The 7294-nt window shown below is 42.1% G+C and overlaps 1 long non-coding RNA gene across 1 annotated transcript; it reads left to right on the forward strand.

Annotated features, from left to right (window-relative positions):
- Window positions 1-49: 49 nt before the first annotated feature.
- LOC141410984 (uncharacterized) lies at window positions 50-6346 on the forward strand. The gene is made up of 2 exons (XR_012435822.1): window positions 50-331; window positions 604-6346. It is a non-coding gene; the product is annotated as an uncharacterized lncRNA (long non-coding RNA).
- Window positions 6347-7294: the final 948 nt, after the last annotated feature.

Raw genomic sequence — 7294 nt, forward strand, 5'->3', positions numbered from 1 at the left:
GGCGTCACCGGGCGCTCCATGCGCGCGGGCTCCTCGCGACGCCGACGCGCGGCCAGGTCGCTGCAGAACCGCCGGAGTTCGTCGCCGTACCCGCCGACCCAAGCGCGGGGCCCGCGGCCTTTGTCCCCGCGCCTTCCCCGCCCCCAGCCCGCCGGCCTGGGCGCGCCCCTTTGCCCCAAGTCCCGGGCGGGGCGGAGGCCGCTGGCCGAGCGCCTTGGGGATGACAAACTTCGGGCACCGCGCGCCCCGCGGATGCCCCAGTAAACCCCACCCTACCCACACCGCAGAACTCCCTTCCCCGCGAAGTTCCTTCTCACATAGCACTGAACAGGTGAGTGTCCAGCCTCCCTTGCTTCCTCTGTAAAGTAAAATTAATAATCAAGTCTGCGCGGCATGGGGCGAATTAAATGAAGTACCAACGGGGTGAAGTGCTTAACTGGGCCCTGGCACGTAGTGTGAGCTGTGTTGATGCCAGGCCGAGCGTGATTTCATTTTCCTGAGTTCAGCTGAGATGAGAAGCAGGAAGGTGCGGGGTCCTCCCCACGCACCACACACCCCTCTAAAGTTGGAGGGATCACAGGCTCTGTCTTCGATTCCTGACAGGTGACAGGAAGAAGGAAGGGGTCCTGAGGACTGGGCTGCATGCAGCTCGTCCATCTTCTGAAGAGAGGCGGGCCAGGCGGGGTCCCAGTGTGGCCTCTGAAAGGCTCTTGACATGGCTTCCATATTCAACTCCGTCTCAGCTCCTGCAGGAGCCTGGTACAAAGCAGACCCTTCTGTTCCCGTCACTCTATATTCCATTACTTGTTTGCACTGAATTGACATTTGTGTGTTTGTTGTCTTATTTGTTGTGTATTAGTTTACCTTCTAAAGCCACAACTGGACAAAAGGAAGAGCCTTGGTCTGCCTCATGCACTGCCTGTCCCTCAGTTCCTGGATCAGTGGTGGACTCACATATGCACTCAATAAATGCCAGATGAAGAACATTCAGACACCATCACACTGAGCGGGACAGAGCAGGAAGCTTGGCTCTGGGCAAGTGTTAGGGCCAGCCTTGCAGAGACATAGGCACTAGATAGAATGAGACTCACGTGAGAGGGACACTGTGGGCACTGGATATTCAGAAAGGCAATGGAATGATGGAATTAGGCTGTCCCCTGAAGAATGGGTCAGGCTTGATGGGAAAGAGCTGTCTCCAGAGGGCAGAGATGGGAAAGCAGGCAGAGCTGTAGGAGGGGATAGGGTGTTGAGACCATAAAGGATTTGGGAGCAGAACATGGGCTTTGGGAAAGGAGGTGGTTTAACAGAAGTTAGAAGAGAAGGTTGCTTGATTGTGATGCCACTAAACACCTGTCTGAGGGAAGCTCCTGCCTCTGAGATTTGAGCAAATGAAAATAGGAAAGTGGTATTTTTGTTGTTAAACACTGGATATAAAACAATGCGTTAAATGGGCAAACGGTATGAACACACATCTAAGGAAAAGTAATACAAGTGGCGTTTAAGCAAATGAAAAGATACTTGGCCATCTTATAATAAGAAGCCAAGTTGAAATTAAAGTGCAATCCTGTTGTTTCAGTTAGAAGATACATGTTGTTGAGAAAGACATTCTTGTTCATTGTGAGAGTATACAATGATACACCTTGAAAGCAGTTTAGCAGCAACTGTTACAACTTAAATGCATATTCCTTTGACCTGCCAATTCCACCACCAGAAATGTATCCTATATTAGCCCTTGGAGGGCACAAAGATCTGTGTACTAAGTGTTCACTACAGCATTGTCAATAATTACAACAGACTAGAAACAAAAATATCTGTCAAAAAAGAATGGTTAATGGAATTATGGCGTGCTCTTCAATGGAACACAATGCAGCTATTAAAAAAATAGAGATAGGCAGGGCATGGTGACACAGGCCTATAATCACAGCATGGGAGACTGAAGCAGAAGGATCTCAAGTTTGAGGCCATCCTAAGATACAAAATGAGGCCCTGTCTCAAAAAAAAAAAGAGAAAGGGATCTGTGTACTAATATGGAATGGTTCCTAAGATATTAAGTGAAATGGTAAGATAAAGATCTATTTTCATATACGCACACACACATATCCAGTCTCTAGGTTAAAAGTCAAGCATGTGAAGTGATTGTTTTGGGGTAAGAAAACTATGATAGAAATGGTAGGAGATTATTTTTCTTTACATTCTTTTTTATCCTGTTGGATTTTTTTTACTGTTCAAAACATACATGTATATTTAGAGATAATATGATTTAGCAGTAAATTTGATAAAAGATACTATGAAATTATCTCAATAAATTTCAAAACATGTATTTGATAAAGCCCAATACCTATTACTAATTTTTAAAATTATAGCCAGGCACCCATGACTCATGCCTGTAATCCTAGCTACTTGGGAGGCTGAGATCAGAAGGATTGGTTTCCAAGGCCAGCCCAGGAAAATAACCAGAGCAAAATGAACCAGAGGTATGGCTCAAGTGGTAGAGCACCTTCTTTGCAAGCAAGAATCCCTGAGTTCAATCATTCTGAGTGAGGTTAGCCTGGCCCAAAAGACCAAAAATCGTATGTTCTCCCTCATATGCAGACATTAGATCAAGGGCAAACACAACAAGGGGATTGGACTTTGATCACATGATAAAGCGAGAGCACACAAGGGAGGTATGAGGATAGGTAAGACACCTAAAAAACTAGACAGCATTTGTTGCCCTCAACGCAGAGAAACTAAAGCAGATACTTTAAAGCAACTAAGGCCAATAGGAGAAGGGGACCAGAAACTAGAGAAAAGGTTAGTTCAAGAATTAACTTAGAAGGTAACACATGCACAGGAGATCAATGCGAGTCAACTCCCTGTATAGCTATCCTTATCTCAACTAGCAAAAACCCTTGGTCCTTCCTATTGCTTATACTCTCTCTTTAACAAAATTAGAGATAAAGGCAAAATAGTTTCTGCCAGTGGGGGGTGGGGGAAGAGGGGAGAAATGACCCAAACATTGTATGCACATATGAATAAAATAAAAATTTTAAAAAAAATCCCTGAGTTCAAACCCAGTCTCACAAAAAAAAATTATGTGAGATTGGGAGTGTGGGGGTGTAGCTCAGTAGTAGAATGTTTGCTTGACATGATCAAGGCCTTGGTTTTGATTCCCAGCACCACACACGTTCGTCCTAAAGGAAGTTGTTTCCGTAGTGTAGGGGTTATCACATTCACCTCACAAGCTAAAAGAAAATAGTAACAATATTAAATACTGGGGAGTTTATAAGAAACTACATATCAGCACTGCAAGTGGGAATATACAGTGATACAGCACTCTTAGTAGTTTGGCCATTTCTTTAAAAATTAAACATTTACTTACCATATGACGCAGCAGTCACACTCCTGAGCATTTATTCCAGGAAATGAAACATTTGTCCACATAAAACTTGTACATGATTATCCATAGCAGCTTTGTTTAAAACAGGTAGAAACTAGAAACGGTGTCCTGGTGAATGGAGGAACAACTGTGGTACAGCGATAATGTGGAATACAACTTGACAATAAAAAGAATGAACTGTTAAATACAGGAACCAATACAAGTGACTCTCAAGACATTATACTGAGGTTTTGCTTTGGTCTTTTATTTAAAACCAATCTAAAAAGATCACTTTTTTTTTCTGGAAGTATCGGGGTTTGAACTTATGGCCCTGTGCTTGCTAGGCAAGTGCTCTACCACTTGAGTGGCACCCCCAACTCTCTTTGCTTTAGTTATTTTTCAAATAGGGTCCAATGGTTTTTGCACAGGCTGGCCTGGGCTGTGGTCCTCTTATTTACGCTTCCACGGAGCTAGGATGACAGCCTGGCCACTATGTCCAGCTGTTGAGATTGGGGTCTTATCAACTTTTTGCCTGGGATGGCCTTAAACCTCCATCTTCCTGATCACTTCCTCCCAAGTAGCTGGGATTACAGGAATGAACCACCATGCCCAGCAAAAGGTCATGTATGATTTTATAACATTACCAATCCCCAGCACTGGTTTTAAAAATTATGTGTTAGGAGCTAAAATAGTGACAATATAAAATACACATACATATGCAGAGAAAACACATACCTTATATATTGGTAGTGGGAATGTATAATGGTAAGACCACTCTGGAAAATAGTTTGGCAGTTTCTTAATTTTTATTAAAAATTTTATCGAGCCTAGCTGTTTGGGAGATTGAGAGCTGGAAGACTGAGGTTCTTTGAAGGCCAGCCCAGGCAAAAAGTTCAAGGGATCCCATCTCAACCAGTGGCTGGGCACGGTGGTGCTTGCCTGTTATCCCAGCTATTCAGGGAAAGCACAAGTAGGAAGATGGTAGTCCAGGCATAAAGCAAGACCCTATCTCAAAAACTAAAATTACCCATGCAAAAAAGGGTGGTGGGATGGCTCAAGTGGTAGAGTGCTTGTCTAGCAAGTTCAAGGCCCTAAATTTAATCCCCAGTACCCGTCCTCCCCGCAAAAAGTTATTGGGGCTGATGGTGTAACTCAGGGTAGAGCACTTGCCTAACATATGCAAGACCCCAGGTTTGATCCCCAGCACCACACACACTTAAAATTTTTTTGTTAAAAAAAATCACAAAAACAAAGGAGGTAAGGCAGGTGTGGTAGCATACACCTGTGAGGTTAGTATTTGCTAGGCAAAGGCAGGAAGACTGCGAGTTTCAGACTAGATGGGCTACATGGTGAGATCTATCTCAAAAGAAAAAGACATTTCAACAGTGGAGAACTGGCTAGTGGTTGTCAGGGGTCAGAGATGGTGACGTGGAGGGAGGGGATGTGTCACTAAAGAAATAATGAGGGAGTGAGAAACACTAACAGTATCAAATACTGAGAAGTATATGAGAAACTACGTCAGCACTGATGGATGGTGGGATGTTCTGTGTCCTGATTATATTCACAGTTACACAAACTGACACTGTGAGAATATGACATGGAAGGGTACACACATTGTACCAATGTCAATGTCCTGGTTTTGATATTATACTATAGTTACATGAAATGTAACCATTAGGGGAAACCGAGTGAAGAGTAAACAGGGACCTCTCTACTAGCTTTGCAATGCCTGCAAATCTATAATTCTCTCAAAATTAAAAGTTTAATAATGTGTAAGACAATTATCAGTAACCTGATATCTCTCTTGAGAGTATCTCTCTCAGACATACTCAAACATTCCCTAACAATGAACTATTACAGACATTCGCACTTTAAAAGAAAAAATACAACAAACATACCTTTTAGTATTGTGGTTATTTTTGTTTGATTGTTTTTATTTGAGTCAAGGTCTGACTATTTTTACCCAGGCTGGCCTTTTAAACTCCTGGGCTCAAGCAATCTTCCTGCCTCAGCTTCCCCAGTAGTTGGGATTAAGGTACATGCCAGGGCACCCAGCTAGTTATGCTATTATTCTATGTTGTTTTAGAAGTTCTTACCAATTCGATAAGACCTAGAAGGTTTGTTTTCTTTTTTGTTTTGTTTTGGTTTGGTTTTTTGGCGGCACTGGGATATGAACTCAGGGCCTCACGCTTGCTAGTCAGGCACTCTTATGCTTGAGCCATTCTTCCGTTATTGTATTGATAAGACCTAAAACAGAAATAAGATATTTAACTGTTGGGAAGAAAATAAGATTATCTTGCCAGGCACTGGTGGCTCACACATAATCCTAGCTACTCAGGAGGCAGAGATCAGGAGGATCTCTGTTTGAGGCCAGTGGGGGCAAATAGTTTGAGAGACCCTATCTCAAAAATACCCAACACAAAAGGGCTGTCAGAATGGCTCAAGTGGTAGAGTGCCTGCCTAGCTAATGTTAGGCCCTGAGTTCAAACACCATTGCTGTCAAAGAAAATTTTTAATAAATAAAAATAAAAAATCTTGTGTAAACTAATATGATGAAACCCCTCAAGACTTTATAGAGAGTTGGTAAATAGTGTAACAACTTTGTTTTATATTTAAACATGTAATTATAAAGGCATCAGTAAAAACAATATATACATTCCATAATATTTAGAAATTCTTGCAGTTACTAGTGACATATCCTAATTGTTAGCAAACATATTTATATTGCTTCTATCTCTCCATTCTCAACAGTATCCATTAGCCACATGAATTATAGCCAGTCTATACTATCTGAATTGATACATATAAAACACACAGATTTGGAAGACTTGGTATGAAATAAAATGTTTTTTTAAAATCTCACTTATAATTATGTTATTACATGTTTAAATAATATTTTGGATGTGCTGGGTATGCTCATTGTGTTATTAAAGTTGTGGTTATTACAAATTTAATAAATGTTGGGTCACTTTTGTGACTGGCATTACATTTCTGTTGGTCTTTTACATATATTCTTTTGTACCTTACTGCCTATTAGAATTACCTGGGAGCTTTAAAAACTGCCCGCACCTTACCCTAAGCAATGTAATTGGTGTCAAGTCACAACCGGTGTTATTGAAACCTCCCCAGATGGTTCTGATGCACACCCATGGTTAATAACCACCACTGTCAACCCTGAGCTATCAGGCCGTAGAGAATTCCTTTCCACATTTTTCATTCGTATAGTTAAGGAGAGGCACTCTCCAGTCTAAGAAGTATCATTTGAGTCTAGGTTTGAAGATGCTGTGCTGGCTCCATTCTGGATTGATGATGGCTCCTGTGACTGATCAAAACAGGTGAATTTTTCCCAGCCCACTGTCTGGTCATGGACAATTTTCCAGTTATGGATTCCTCTTTAAGAAAAAAAGAAAAACAGCTTTACATGATCCTCGGCTAAGTATACTTAATATCTGAGCCTGTTCTGAGGGGATGAAGCTTAATGGTGGACTTAAAAAGTTTGTGTACTTTCTCCTTTTTCAAATTACGATGTTTTAGGAGGTGGGCAGGGGAAGAGTGCTCACCTTCATTTTTACAGAAGATGCTGAGGTCCCCAGAGAGAAAATGTTGTGTAAGATCATGTGTCTAGTTATGTAACAGAGTCTAGATTTGAACCCACCTGATAGCACCCATCAGGGCCCTTTCCTACCTGGTTCTCTCAGGACAAATCACCAGCTTTTATAAACAGAGCTTTCTGTCCAAGACTCTTGCTTTGATTGCTGTACTGTAGGACTTCATTTCACACTAGCTGGTCCTGCTGATGTACCTGACACTAATCCATCAGTTTAAATGCAGTAAGCGTCCATGTTTAGGTGCATCGGTCTCATAGTCCATGATCAAAGATAAATCAAATGTGACTTAGAGCCAGGTAGGGTAGTTCCTTCTGAAATCCCAGCCCTC

The sequence above is a fragment of the Castor canadensis genome, chromosome 1 (assembly GCF_047511655.1).
Source record: "Castor canadensis chromosome 1, mCasCan1.hap1v2, whole genome shotgun sequence".
In the NCBI taxonomy this organism is placed as follows: domain Eukaryota; kingdom Metazoa; phylum Chordata; class Mammalia; order Rodentia; family Castoridae; genus Castor; species Castor canadensis.